General features: G+C 45.7%; 1 long non-coding RNA gene across 3 annotated transcripts in view; it reads right to left on the bottom strand.

Moving 5' to 3' along the window:
- Positions 1-9621: 9621 nt before the first annotated feature.
- The window catches only part of LOC149340664 (uncharacterized), a 33283-nt gene continuing 27835 nt past the window's right edge, over positions 9622-15069 (bottom strand). For all 3 annotated transcript variants that reach the window (XR_016283640.1, XR_016283641.1, XR_016283639.1), the window contains one exon: positions 9622-14064. This is a non-coding gene — a long non-coding RNA (uncharacterized LOC149340664). The remainder of the gene's footprint in view (positions 14065-15069) is intronic.

Genomic DNA, 15069 nt, shown 5'->3' with positions numbered 1-15069 from the left:
CGATAGCGTTAAAGGCCCCGTTCTCCGGAAAATCCGGTGTCGGCGTTGTCGGCGTTGTGAGCGCAAAAATCACGAGCATCGCTCTGGCGGTGGGTGGTCCTCGTAGAGCAACCTGGGAGGCAGGTGGGCCACATAGGTCACGTGACCTTGCGGCTTAAGCACAGCCTGTCCACCGGATAGTGAGAAAACCGCCCACCGTTGCAGATGGCAGCCACATTAACGATTGGTCGCTCCGGAAGAGCAATCTGGGTCGCACAAGGCCCACCGCTGGGAGCACCTGCCATCGCAGGGCAGCGGCGCATCGGCGCCAGGAGGGGTATGAGGACTACCACTGATGTATGAATGTGAAGTATAGAGAATGAACATCTGCATATATGGGAATTAACCCAATATGCCATCGCGTAACACCCACAAGGCGGAGCTTAAGTGGCCCCTCCAATTTTTTTTTGTTGTTGAGCACTAACGGCTCGTCCATTTCTTTCCGAACCACTCGACAGGTGAGAATAATAAAGGGACAGATAAAATCATATTACGCGCAGCGTTCACTTCGGCCATTTTACGTTGGAGAAAAACTCGCATTCAAAACGACCACCGTTTTCACTCATTTGCATGACCTTTGACCTTGTGTAGAGCAGTTCGTGTGAATTTTGTCACAGTTGTCATTCAAGCATGGACTGGAGAATGTTTCTAAATGTAGCTAGACTAACCACATCATATAGGCAAATAATAATAAGCTAGTTTTTCGCGTAGCGCAAGCAGATTTGATCAAATCTTGCGACCGAACGAGGAATATTGAAAGGTGTTATACATCTATATTGTATAGCTGGCGTACCACTTCCAGAATCCTCGTCTGTGAAATACCTTGGAGTTAAGATAACTAATCGCCTAAATTGGGATGCTCACATCGACATTACATGCGGAAAAGCTCTGAAGACTCTGTGGTGCTTGAGGCGGGAACTGCCGAAGGCCCCAAAACATGTGAAAGTGGCAGCGTATAAGGCTTTGGTGCGGCCTCGTCTGGAATATGCCTGCTGTTTATGGGACCTATTTACGGCCAAGAATATTTCCAAATTAGAAAGAGTGCAAAGGACAGCGGCACATTTCATTTGCAATAGATACAAACGAACAGACAGTGTAACAGCTATGATCGATTCTATTGGCCTAGAATCTCTTCAGTCAAGGCGCACAGAAGCAAGGTTGAAATTTTTGTGCCTAATATATAATAATCTGATTAGAATAAACACCCATGATTATATTACTCCTGTTTCACGAGCAAGTATACGCGCTATAACCATGGAAAAATGCTGCAAGGATTTCGTGCATACTCTAAAGCAGTTAAACACTCGTTTCTTGTCAAATCGATTACAGAGCGGAATGAATTGTCGAGGTGTGTAGCGAATAGCCCGAATGTACAAATGTTTGTTGATAAATTGAGAGCCTTTTGTAGGAGAAACCCTTGTCTTTTTAGCTTCTTTTTTGGCATCATCTGTTTGCTCTTGCATGACGCTCGTGCATATCTTGTTTTTTACTTGTACCTGTACTCACCCTTGCTTGCAGTCAAACGACTCCGCAGTATTAAATAAATGAATAGATAATAACCTAACCGCGACCGGGCGCCCAAGGCCGATCATGCGCTAATCCAGTTCAACCGCCGTATAATGTTTGCGGAAAAATTATCTGATATGTTATTTCGAAATTAGCCCGAGCAATACTATAGACCTCGCTCACAAGCTCTACCCATTCTGTTGATCTACTATGCAGGGTGCGGGTTACACTGGCACCTTCTCAGGCTACTGCGTAATCCACAAGCTCAGAGCTACTACAACAGCACCTCCAGAGCTTCAAGACAAGCTTGAGGAATGCTATTCTTCTTGACCTGAACAGGGGTCGACACAAAAAAAAAAAAAAGGGGGGGGGGGGGAATGTTTCAGTCCCTCAGTGCGAAGTTGCGGAAAGATAGAAGGCCAGTTTTGAGCACTCCCAGGAGCTTCGGAGCGGTATTGTCTCCAGAAACGGAAGTCATAAGAAGACTGTTCTGGAGTGGTGGACGAAAAATGGCACAAATATACATCCATCGCGAAAAATTGTAATTATAAAATACACACGAAAACCTAATTACCTTGTGTGCTTGCAATGCGATTGCATTAGACGCTGTTGATGCCTTTACTGGAAGTGACGTCATTTCATTAGAAGCTGGCGACGCCTTTAAAAGTAACGTCACTTCCGGTCCGATGACGTCACCTCCCGCCAGTCAATGGGAATAGACGATATGCGAAATTGCTTGGTGGTCTGGCAACACCGCGCCCACAACTTCCGGTTTCCATCTTGGCTCGGGCGAGCTCGTCGAGCTAGTGCATCGTTTGCTATGCGTACATTCTTGATATCGGTATAGCTGTCATGAATCTTGCGTGTGAAATTTCAACAGGCAAGCTTCAGCTGCTGCGTTGTTTTCACTGCTGATCTTTTACCAAATGTAGGTGCTTTCAGCAAGCGTCAACTTCCTCCTACCGCGTCCTGAGCTTCGCTTGAAGTCTGGCGCTGATGATCGGCACTGGGAAGTGTGTTGGCAAGTCGAACTCTGCGCCACTCTCATTTTAATTCGCGCATTAAAGCACCGGTTCAAGCATCACGCATTATCATGGCTACTTTATTCCCAGGTGGACGCGATTTCATCTGGTAGGGTAGCGAGCGGTTATTTTGCAGTGAGTGCACAGATGTCTTGACAAACTTCTGTGACAGTGTGAACTTACGTTCGCGCCGACGCCAGGAGCTTCGTGCATTGCAGTATATTCACGCAGGATCCTCAAGCAGCTGCGTAATGTGATTCCTTTAGTGCAATGTACAATGCACATCCGCGGTTTTCAACGTCACCGTTTCAGAGCCCGGCGCCGGCTGGTTTTCGCCGCAATTCGTTGAAACCGCGTCTTGCTTAAGACGCAGTTGAAGCGAGTATTGCGATGTCGTCAGTCGATATTAACAAGAGGAAAGTGGGCACATATAATTCAAAATATTTGTAAGCAAAGACGCAGTTTTTTTTTTTCAGATAAGCACTGAGCTACCGCGGCGGCTTGATTAGAGAAAGAGCGTACAGCTGTAGGTGCCTGCGCGGACTCGATACGCTGGTCAAGCTGTGTATGCGGGGGTGAAATTCGCATGTTCGGTTGCCTCCGACACTTAATTCGCTTCTTCCCAAACCTACACAAATTTCTTTGTTGCGAAGCAATTAAGTTGTTGCAGCTTGCCACAACGATAATATAATCTGATGGCCTGAAGCGTTTTCAGGACATTGTTGCACGTACTTTCTAGCTTCGAAATGCGTCCCTCCTTCATAATAAAGTAGCTATATTATTCGCTTCTTTTTTTTTTTTAAGATTTTCGTCGCCGCAGATATCGAAGGTATAGGAATCCTCAAGAAATAAAGCATTCGTACCTCAGTTTTTATACGTAGGGTGTATTGCTTCACAAAGACTCCTTAACGCGCGTAACATATGCGTATGGTCCAGAGAGTTTGCTCGCCCTTCTAAAACTAATTGAACACGGGAAAAACTTAACTGAACACGTAGCAAACTAAGCAGTAATCGGCATATGGTTCTTCGAGTGAACTTATTTCGCAACGGCACGAGCGATTGGGCCGCTCAAAAAAATTACCTTCTCTATTACGTTGTTCAAGTATGCGTCTATATATATTCACGCCCGACCGGAGAGTTGATAAATGCACGAAATCGGCTGCTAATTTTGATCAGAGACAACAAAGGCAGTGGTCCCTATCTTAATTTAAACGCAAATCACTTCGAAAGCTTTGTCAAAAATCAGCGCAGAAAGCGAAAGCTGCGCATTGATCCGCGTGCTGACACATGATACCTCGCATGGCGTTTTGTGTTACTAAAACGTTGGGACGGAGTAAAAAAAAAAATAGAAAAGCGAAAAGCTTTAACGCACCTAGTTCTGGCACGCATCGTAGTGTCTTTTCACAGTGGAGAGGGTAGCGCAACACTGCATCAGCATTTTACTTTTCAAACGAAGCGCGGCCGTTTTAACCCAACGCTGGGCAGCAGTTTCGTTTTATTACAGTGAACTAGAATATTGGGTAGTGTGCTCACTCCGCGCCGGCTCAATGGGGGAGCGGTGGCCCAGCGAATGTCGACAGGTTTCTGTTTCGCGGCGCCGACACGAGGTGGCGCCACAGTAGACTTCACGGTAGGATTTGCCGTCGCCGTCAGTGCGCCGTGTGTATTTGTGGGCAAGGGCGTCCGCAGAACTTTTTCCAGGGGGGTGCACCCGATGTCTGGGGGTGGGGGAGGCGGTAGGTTTGTAGTTGTTTTCTACTAGGGCATAAATAATATCCGTAATTCCAAGGGGGGGCAACCGCCCCCCCTTGCCCCCCCTTCCGGACGCCCATGTTTGTGGGCTCGTTGTTGTTCTGTTGTGCGGTTTTGCACTGGTTTGAGCGCTTCTCGGGGGGTCATTTCACGTTTTTGTTCACGTATGGTGCCAGTGCTTGTTCAAGCTTGCCCAGATAAGCGGCCTTCAAATGCAGGGCCCTCCAGATTCAAACTTGGGTGCCTGCGCATGACCACGATGAGCACGTAGGTAGAAGTGACTGTAGACTTGTTTTCTACGTAATAGGGTATGTTGCACGGAAGTGTGTACTGGAGACAAATTGCCAAATGTGCATTACCTTGCTTACAATGCAGTCTCCCAATGAAAACTGTTTTCCTGCGAGGCTGACAAAATACCGCGACCATGGAGGACTGCTCTACCCACCGGCGCAGCTTTATGGATTTGTGTTGAAGCTTGAAAACCTCTCCACAGAAAACCTCACAGAACCAACTTCTTTTTGAAGTCTGCTTCTAACCACTTCCAACATATGAAGAATGCTTTCGGAATGTAATTCATTGCAGCGAAGAAAAACTCGAACGGGGGAAGCACCTTAAACTGAGCCGTTGCTGACGCTGCTCTGAAGTGCTACAAAAAGTTGAACGAAAAAGAGGCGAAGTGGTTTAGTTTACGGGGTTTTATCGTCTCTGAGCGACTCTGGCTATGCGGGACGCTATAGTGAAGGGCTCCGGAAATTTCCACCACATGGGTACAACTCACTGTAACCTGGGGTTCTTCAACGTGCACTGACATCATACAGTACGTGGGCCTCTATAATTTCGCCTCCATCGAAATTCGACAGCCGTGGCCGGGTTCGAACCCATGTCTTTCGGATCAGCAACCGAGCGCCATCTGAGCCACCGCTGCCAGAGGCGAAATGAGCGAGCATAAATGCATGCAGTGATGACAAATCTGCCTCATTCTTTATTTTTTTAAATAGCAGTGGATGCTGCATGGCTGTTCAAAAAAATGTGAAGTCAGTTACTGTTGTGTCGAAATTGTTTCGGTACGTGTGCCTCGATCTTATTTAGCGCAAAGCGCTAATTTTAAATAATGTATATGCCCCCCCCCCCCCCCCCCCCCTTCCTTGTACTTTCGCTCACTTATGTGTCTCCCTTCTACCTCCCTGCCCCTCTGTGTTATGTGTGCTGCAGCTTGGCTCCTTGAGAATAGAAATAACTGCTGCCTCCGTCACACTCTCCATTCCGCGTTTGTCCCTGGCATATAATCAAATTCCGCCACACCACATGCTACTACTATTAACTTTAAGTATTAAGACAAAAAGCTGTATGACCCCTCGGTACACAGTGCGTTGTAACTGCAAGGAAACATTGCAGGCACGAGTGACAATACGTGATCATCCCTGCGTGCCAAGCGTATACTGATAAAAGTTGCTCATGTAACCCCTCATGCAATGTCCCTTGTGGAACTTTGAGAAATAAATAAACATGTGCACATGCCAGAAATTAAGTTCCATTCAAGATCTGCCGAGCCATTTCGATGACACACACGCGAATGTTGCGATAATAATTCAATTTGTCGGCGCGGCTACCACGGCTACTGCGACGCCAGCCGAATGCGCCACTCGCTTTCACCCGTGAAGACGCGTGCAGCGCCACCACGCGCCACCGCGCCCTGTCGACACCGGCGGGGTCACCCCGAGCGGGCCTGTGAGCACACTACCCAATATTCTAGTTCACTGTAGTTTTATGTACCGAGCCAACATGGAGGACTTAGTTCTCGGAGCGCCGAGAGATGGCGCTGCGCATTTCTTACGCATTTCGCAGGCACAGTCACTCTTTCTGAGGCCCTAGGGTTTAAAGATAACAATGGTCATGTAAATAAATCTGCAGTGGAAGTCAGCAAAAAGCGATTGCAGGATTGGTGGCTGAAAAGCAAAGATGTGGCATAAGGTTAGAATAGTAGGAAACCGTGGGCAAAGGTGATGGAGAATCTTAATGAGAATTGCCAACACAGTAAACAAAAAAAATAATAAATAAAGAAAAGCTGAGCATGGTGGCAATTGCCACCACCCCGTTTCAAAGGGGGCGCTCCTATCCGTCCGTCCGTCCGTCCGTCCGTCCGTCTATCGTCTATTGCCCGGTCTGGTGAATTACATGACTGACGACACTGTTTTTTCTCCCTGACGATGCTTGTAACGCTATCACATTAATAATCTAATAGTAATAGGCATCCATTCAAGCGCAGCTACAACGTTACAAAGGAAAGCTATACAGCTTCCACAGAAACTTCTAATTATTATAAAATCAAGTCCACATAGAGGATTTCCATTAAAATATTTGATTAGTAATCTAATAGCTTGGGCCTCGCTATGGAATTAGCTGGCCGCATCTCAGGATTAAACTTTTATCACACCGGTCGTGGCTGCGGCGTCCGCTTCGCTGCGCGGAACCCTCAAAGCGGCCGTCCCCGGCGTCGCGATGCGCGACGCTTTCCAGAAACCGCGAACTTGACGCATGAGCGCGAACGGAAAGGAAAGAGTGGTCGCGGGTGTGGCTCGCGCCTGCGACATCGCGCGCGCAGCTCCGTGTGAGCTGTTTATTCGTTAACGCCCCGCGCGGTATCTGGGAAGGCATGGAGCAGGGGTCGTATAACGGCGAGGCGAAAGTGGATCAAGATGGCACTGCTTCGGGGGCTAAGGGAGCACGAGAGGAGCAGACAGCTGCTCGGGCGCACAGTTCAGAGCCGATCCAATTTATTTCGTTGTTTCTTCCCAGTCGAGAAACAACAAAAAATTTATTTGTCGTAGCGGCAATATTATTTTAGTGCTTTATTTTATTCATACGATTGGCATTAGTCAAGATTTGACTGCAGGATGTGTACATTAACTATTATTACGCATCTGATGAAAAGAGAATCGATTAAATTATGCAGTTCACTGGTACTTACAGGCGCGGACAAAAGTAGAGCACGCGACTGTCTTCGAATATTTTTCAGGCGTCACCTAATTGAAATTTCCCGCAATGGTACGCGCATGCTGGTAGAGGAGGTTGGTGGGCTTTCTTGTAGACAAACAACGCTTCTTCATTACCAATGGAGAAAGTGGGATTGCACTTCGAACGCAATAGCGTGCTCCGTTTACTTATGGCCGCGCCTGTAGATTCTTATACACGCAGGATGCGCACAACACACTACTTTAAAAGAAAATAAGTCTAAAGCTTTAATTAGCATAGAATAGAAACAAATAATTCAGAAAAGTACATGGGATAACCAGAGTTGATGTAATTACACAGCGTACCGTTAATTTATTGTACCGTTCCAGGTAAAAATATGAAGTTGGATTCCAAATGGTCCCACTTGCTTTCAAGTGGTCTCACCTGAAAGCAAGTGGTTTTGCAAATGGTCCCACTTGCCTTCAAGTGGGACCATTTGAAAGCAAGTGGTTTTTACAAGTGGTCCCACTTGCTTTCAAGTGGTGCCATTTAAGCAAGTGGTTTTCAAAGTGGGACCACTAGACTGGAAGTGGCCACAGCTGGGCATCAAGTGGAACCATGATCCATGTGAACATTTGCATATTAGACAAACAAGGCAGAACCATAATCCGACTCTTCAAATAAGAGCTGTCAGCAGCTTAACGTAATAAATTGTATTCATTATGTGCTCAATCACTGAGGCCGAAATTATATGAAATAACTGTGCTCAATAGGCAAGCGCCACTGGCCCCAGTATGAGAGTCTCACAAGCAGGGTATATATGTATGGAAGCAAAAGAGTGTTGTATGGATGTGTACACATGAGTCGATGCTATTAGTGTCTGACTGTATCTCCTTCTTCTGTGTGATGTATGTTTGTGCATGTGTCTTGATTTCCATGACAGTATATGCAATTCTCAGTATCAGTTCTCCTGTGAAAATGTTGGCACCATGCAGGCTCAGCACTGCCCTCCAGTCCTCACAAATCAGTCTTCCTTTAGCACCTTAATAATATGCAAAGGCACAATTGGAACGAATTTCAAAACCCAGTTGGAACCATCTGAAATATCAAATTTCATGGTTCTAATTAAAATTTCAAACTTTTTTTATTGGTCGTGTTTGTCAAGTGGTCCCACTTGCTCAAGTGGTCCCGTCCAATAACCCACTTTAAGTGGTCCCACTTGCTCAAGTGGTCCCACTTTGCCAAGTGGTCCCTGTCCAATAACCCACTTCAAGTGGTCCCACTTGCGAAATTTCCACCTGCGAAAGCATTTTCAAATGTTACAAGTTCTTTCAAGACATCATTTGGCAGCTTGTTTGACTTGTCAATTGACTGAACTAAAAAGGAATACTTGAAGCAATTGGATGAGTAGTTTAATGGTTTGATGTATTTTGTTTCTTTCATGAGTGAATGATTACGTGTTTCCTAATACGCACCTGATTTGAGAAAAGAAAATCAGTCCACAGTACTGCATTCTTTAATTCAATGTAACGAGTCTGCTTTTTTTTCTCTCCCCAAGTTCAGTAACAGACTGTGTTATAGTATAGGCATTATATAGTCATTTTACAGGCAGGAAGCTTACTTTTCACAGGCATCGCACCACATTCTTTCTCCATGTACAATTTTACAGCATGTGCTGGTAGGCTATATCTATCTGCAATTTTCTATTATCTCTCACACCTTGGGTACGACTTTACCACACTTCCAATCATTCGGAACGCAGTTTGAAGAGACTTGTTAAAAATATCTGAGGCAATATGAACACCATATTCCACGCCTTTTCCGAAAGGTTTTCGGAATATCATCCACACCAGAACTCTCTCATATGGATCGAGAAGCAACTTAAAAATTCCATCTTGCCCAATTATTATGCGAGGTAAAGGTCACGAGTCGCGACTAACTACATATTTCAAGTTCTGGTGCAGTAACATCATCCCACGTGAATATAGACTCAGAAGTATTTAAAGGCGCAGGCCATCTCAAAGCTCTGTTATGGTGCAATCTCCAGATGTCGAATATTAACAGTAGCTTTCTTACTTTCAGAGATACTTCCAGAAGTTTCTTGTCAATCCTTTTTTATAAATTCAGATAAGGACGCCCTTTATATACCTTTCTTCCGCTTTTACTACTACTCTCCAAAAAGACCGGGAAAGATAGCAAATAGTTTCTTATACTGCGGGGTTTCCACCACGGTTGGGAGCCCGTTCTCAGGGCCACGACTACTCCGCTAGCTCTGACCACACATGTGGCCACGAAGAACAACACATTGAGGAATAACTGCAGCCAAATTGTTTATTGAGATCTCCCAAACGGACAGCCTAGCTATTTCAGTTTGCACGCAGACAGCAGGCAGGAAGACGGGCACAAGAAGTGGCTGGTGTCACCTGGGCAGCCAGAGCTGTTGCTTGCCTCCGTCAACTCGCTCCACTCTCTCTCAGCGTGCGTGGCCCACGCTGTCAGAGTTGTCACTGAAGACGAGAGGGGGCAAGGAGGGCCTCCCATGACAGTAGTCGAGCACCTCTCTTCCCCTTCCTCCACTGGCGCTCTGAGGCTCCAAAGGATGCCATGAGGGGAAGGGTCGTGGTAGGCAACGAAAGAGAGTTCAGGAGGATGTTTGCATCCTCGGGCGGGTGAGGGGAAAAGCGGATTCCAACAATGCATAAAAGTAATTTCCTATGCTTTGCCCATAAATGCTTCAACTGATGCTTCACATGAAGGACGTGAAATTCATAGGTTTGTTCTACCTACTTTTCTCGTGCACATGGGAATGAAGCATTTAATTGACTTGTGCACAGTTCTTTTGAACTTCCCCCAAGCTTCAATGACAGGTACAGAGTTTGAGCAGACAAGGGGGCTGAACTGTTACCAGTTTTCTTCTAGGTAATCTAATACACCGTCATTTGCTCCAGCAAAGTCGGGGAATTAAATTACCAATTACCATCTTGTGTCATAACTACAGCTCAAGAAACCAGTTCCCAACAGGTACGCTCACACACAAGGGCAAATGCAACCAAATCACCCAAAAGCTTGCATTACCATCATGTGGTTCGAAATTACTTCCAGAGCTTCAGAGGAATAATTAAGCTGAGTTAAAAGGTTGGTTTAAGGGTCTTAAAACGGCTGCTGGGCTAAAAGAAATTACTAGGCTGCATCCAACTATGGTGCTTGTGCACTTATGTAATCTGTGATGTAACTTTTCGTCGAGAGCTTATAAGGAAATTTGTTCCAGGGAACTGGCATGCCATTTGTTTGTCTTGACATAAATAAGTGCAATTAAGCTGAAATTGTCATCCTGCCTATTGCTGCAGGGTTTTGAAGTTGCCACTTCATGAATCGAAATATAAACATTTCTTCCAGTTTCTAAAATGCCAGCTTCAATTAACCCCGACCTCAACTTCTATGATAGGCAGGATAATTTCACCCTCACTGCATTCCTTAATGTCAAGAGAAAGCATTGGGATTTCAGCAAGAGCACTACAGCAAAATTTCCTTTAAAAACTCTCACAAACACGCTTGCACAATATATTATATAAGAGCACAGGCTCTTGCTTCACATGACGATATATTTATAATCAGCATGCAAAATACAGAATTGTGACTTCATTAATGAATTCTTTTCCAAGACCACCTTCTCCACTTAGCTCTTTCCTTAATGTGCCCATTGAGCATCAATAGCCCGCTAACGATAATTTCAAGCTCAGATTTCGGAACCTTCGCATTGCTTATGACCACGCTGTGCATCTAACTTCTATTCAAAGAACCGAAGTTTCGCTTCCCGATGTAGGGAAGCATTTTTCTAACGCACTGTGAAGACAAAGACATGAAGCATTAAAACTGTTCCAGGTTCAGTTTCCAACGATACTGGGAGCATTCAGGTTAATGACTGTCATAACATCAGGAATAATTCTCACGTTCCTCGTTCGTTCATCTGGTGGTGTGTAGCGAGACTGGGGTGCTGTTAATAGTTTCTTGAAATCTTCAGTGATGCAGCCACATCAGCTATGCAATACTTCTATCGAAAACAAGCTTCTCTAGTACAAGATGCACTTTTGTTCCAATCTACTTATTGTATTTTGCGCTTTCCCAAACACGTTTTGAACTCTGAGCAGTTTCAAAGAATCTGAATTTTTCTCTTAAAATCATGCAGTCATTACTAAAAGAGCACTTCTTTTTTCTCTTCTTTCTTCAAGTTGACAATTTATGGGAGCGCAAATATCGTTTTTTTTCATGCGAATTTAATACAAATATGAAAAAAGATGACTTCGAATATTGAATCAAATATCAAATAGCTGTTCAGTATGCAAAAAAAATCCCTAGAAGAAGATGAATAGGCAAATCTTGATGAAATTTTTTTCGAAACTGTGGTATTTTCGACCAAAATAAACAAAACTAGACTGAGTCATGCACAGAAATGTACACAAGACTCATAATAATTCAAATCCTGATAATTCATACTTTTGGTTAATCCAAATTTCAAAATTTTGGTTGGCTAGCTACATTTTAAAGCCACTTAATTTTCATCGTAGCTTTTCTAAAATTCAGTTAATTCAATCTTTTAGTCTACTCCAACGCTCACGGAGATCAAAAGAGCGGCAACCGAGATCGATACATCAGGTTTGCAGTGCCACATGAGCTGAAAATGTGACCCCTCCAACTAAAATAGACACGGTCCGCAGGGGGGCAGCAATGTCAGTCTGAGCCACCCCGCCACTGTGTGCAGTAGAACTGCACTATAGTAACCTTGGATATAGTAGAAATTTGGACATACGTAGTAAAATGAAACTGTGGTCCTGTTTCGCCTTCCATAGACAACTACACATTTCTTTTATTTATAGTGAAGATACCTTTAATAAAGACCCAGTTATAGTAAAGAGCGTTTGGCCGCGGCGATGTACTTCTCATGGAATAGTGTCATCACAGCGGTTACCGAAGACAATAAAACAACATGCTTTGCAATGGCTTAACCACCAAGCTCGAGAGCTATAAGAAGAAGCCAACTTTTCAAAGACCTTAGGGGCAGGCGCATGGCACGCTAGGGGAAAAAAAATCAAGTCGATATTGACATAGAAAGAAGGTGGCACGGGTCGCTAGGAAAGGAGAGCCAGTAACTTACAACTTACTTACAACAACTTACAAGTACCTAGGAGTTCACTTTCAGTCTGACCTAACTTGGCATTACCATATTAACACAATCTTAGCATCACCAAATAGCGCACTCGGCCTTCTTAGGCGTAATCTCAAACACACGCTTTCACACTTAAAAAAACTTGCTTACATCACGCTAATCCGCCCGAAAGTTGAGTATGCTTCTGCCATATGGGACCCTCAACAAGCTTACATCATAAACAACATTGAATCCCTGCAAAACCGTGCTGTTCGCTTCATCTTTTCAGATTATTCACGCTTCAACAGTGTCACAGCATTAAAACAACGTGCCGAGTTGGAACCGCTATCATGTCGACGCCATTTCACTCGCCTAACCTTACTTCACAAACTGTATCGCCATCCCACCCTCCACAACTTCTTTTTGCCACACCCTGCAGTCTTTTCTCGCCACGACCACGATAACAAAATAAAACGCATCACATGCAGTTCATTGCTCTACGCGAAATCATTCATTCCTCGCACTATAATAGATTGGAATAACTTGCCATCACACATAGCTACTGAGGTTAACCTACAATCGTTTCAGCATTCGTTAAAGCAAACCATGGACTAACAGATTCGGTATTTTTCCTGTATTATGTGCATTTACTGAGTATTTTATTCTGAGTTGTTTGTTGTTTTATTTGTGTACATTACTAGCTTTAATTCATTATTACCTGTGTTTTGTTTCAAGTGCCTGTGCCATATTTTTATGCTTGTATCCCCCCCCCCCCCCCCATGTAATACCTACGCACGGGGGGCCTTAGGGGTATCGTAAATAAATAAATAAAAACTGCAATGAGAAGTACGGAAAGGAAGAAAAGGGCGAACTTCCCAACACAGAGTAGTACTGTGATGCATGAGGCAGCGACAACAAGAAGCAGAGATGCGGCAACACTGCGTGGGCGGTTTTTCCACACTTGACTGCATTTCGTAAGTATTGCATTGAGGCTGTGGAAGACGACATCATGTTCACAAAAAGCTTTGATTTTCACATAGAATCTAACATTATATTCATAGCTGCCTTGTACTAACAGCGCAAATGCAGAACTTCTACAAGACTTAAAACAATCTGAAACGTGATAACATAAAATGTGATAACTCAAACTAAATAGTTATCACATAAAGAGATAAGCGCAGGACAGAAGATAAGTCTTTTTTGTAAACAAACACAATGTGCCCTATAAATAGCCAATTGATTGCCAGAGAGCATCCTCAGTGCCAAGCCATTACTAACAAGTGATATAGAAATGACACTGATATAGAAAAGATGTTTGCTAGTCTGAGTGACTTTTGCGGGGGGGGGGGGGGGGGGTTCTACTGTAGTTCCATTTCTAGAGCTTCACTGCAATCCCAAGATGATTGCGGCCACCCGTCACACTTCATTAAGCCCAGGTGTGTGCCAGTTTGGATGCTTATTGGCGCATCACTGGTCTTTTTCTTTTTAGAATGCATTTCGCAGGTCCAGAGCAAATGTGCATTCCCCTCTTTTCAGCCCATGCGGTCCTGTGAACTAGTAATGTGCGCACATAACAAGCTGCTTGTTGTGCAGTAAGCCACCTTCCATGGACACCACTTGTAAGAAGGCTCCACCGGTACTGCATTGCACCTGCAAAGAAGACAGGTGTATGACGATGTATTACAGAAAACTGAACATGCAAAACTATTCCAGCGAACCATGAATGAGACACTTCCAACAGATAAGAGTCTCCTTGTTAGCAATACCAAAAGAGCGCTGTGGGAATCCTGGCTTTCGCCGTCGCCTTTGCGCGGCTAGCCGGCCTCCCGCGTTGTTTCTCCTCTTTCCCTTGCTCCCGCCTCAGGCGGTGGAGAGGCGGCTGGGTGACTAATCACTGTCATTTAGCCACAGCTCCGCCCCGGCTCCCCAAGGGCCTTTGCCATTGGCGCCTTTTGGCGGGAATTCGGGACCCCGCTTTGGGCGGCCGCGCGCCGCGCGACCGTTCGAGCGGGGCCGAGAGAGGGAGATCCCTCCGAGACAGCGTAAGGTGCGTACGTTACTGTGTTAGTCCGTGCCGGCCTCTGCCGTTCGGACCAGTGCATACTCGAGCTCGCCCGCACGTGTCCTCTGACCTGCAGCGGCTCGAGCCTGTCTAGCGGGGTCCAGCGACCTCCGACAGGCGTACCTTGCGTTGTTTGCCCACTTTCTCTCGCAACCGGCCCAACGGCCGACACGAGAGCGAGATCACAGCACTGCCGCGGGGACATTCTCCTGCAGCGGCGTGTTAGCGGCGCGCATTACTCTGGTCGCTTCGTGCGCGCAGCGGAGCCTTGCTCCTCGCGCGCCCCCGGGACGGGGTGACTATTGAGTGTTTGTGTACCTGCTGAAGGACGACGTGAATAAACGTCTCCTTTGTGAACTTGGAGGCCTATTTCTTGGCGGCGAATCGCTCTCCTCCCAACGGAGGTTGAGTGCGCCGCATCGGTGTCCCAGTGGGTGTGTGGTGACGGCTGATCGGGGCCCTTGGCTCGCGCGAAGCTCGAACCCGCGGTGGGTGGTGGCCTGTGTCCACTTAGAAACCCACAACTGGCGCCCAACGTGCTAAGTCATTGGCGCTTACGCCTTTGATGGCACATTAGCCGAGCAGGTCGCCTT

This window comes from Amblyomma mixtum, chromosome 6, assembly GCF_055824585.1.
Source record: "Amblyomma mixtum isolate Tamu chromosome 6, ASM5582458v1, whole genome shotgun sequence".
Lineage (NCBI taxonomy): Eukaryota > Metazoa > Arthropoda > Arachnida > Ixodida > Ixodidae > Amblyomma > Amblyomma mixtum.
The sequence above is the reverse complement of the archived record's forward strand: the minus strand, read 5'-3'. Positions and strand labels throughout refer to the sequence as shown.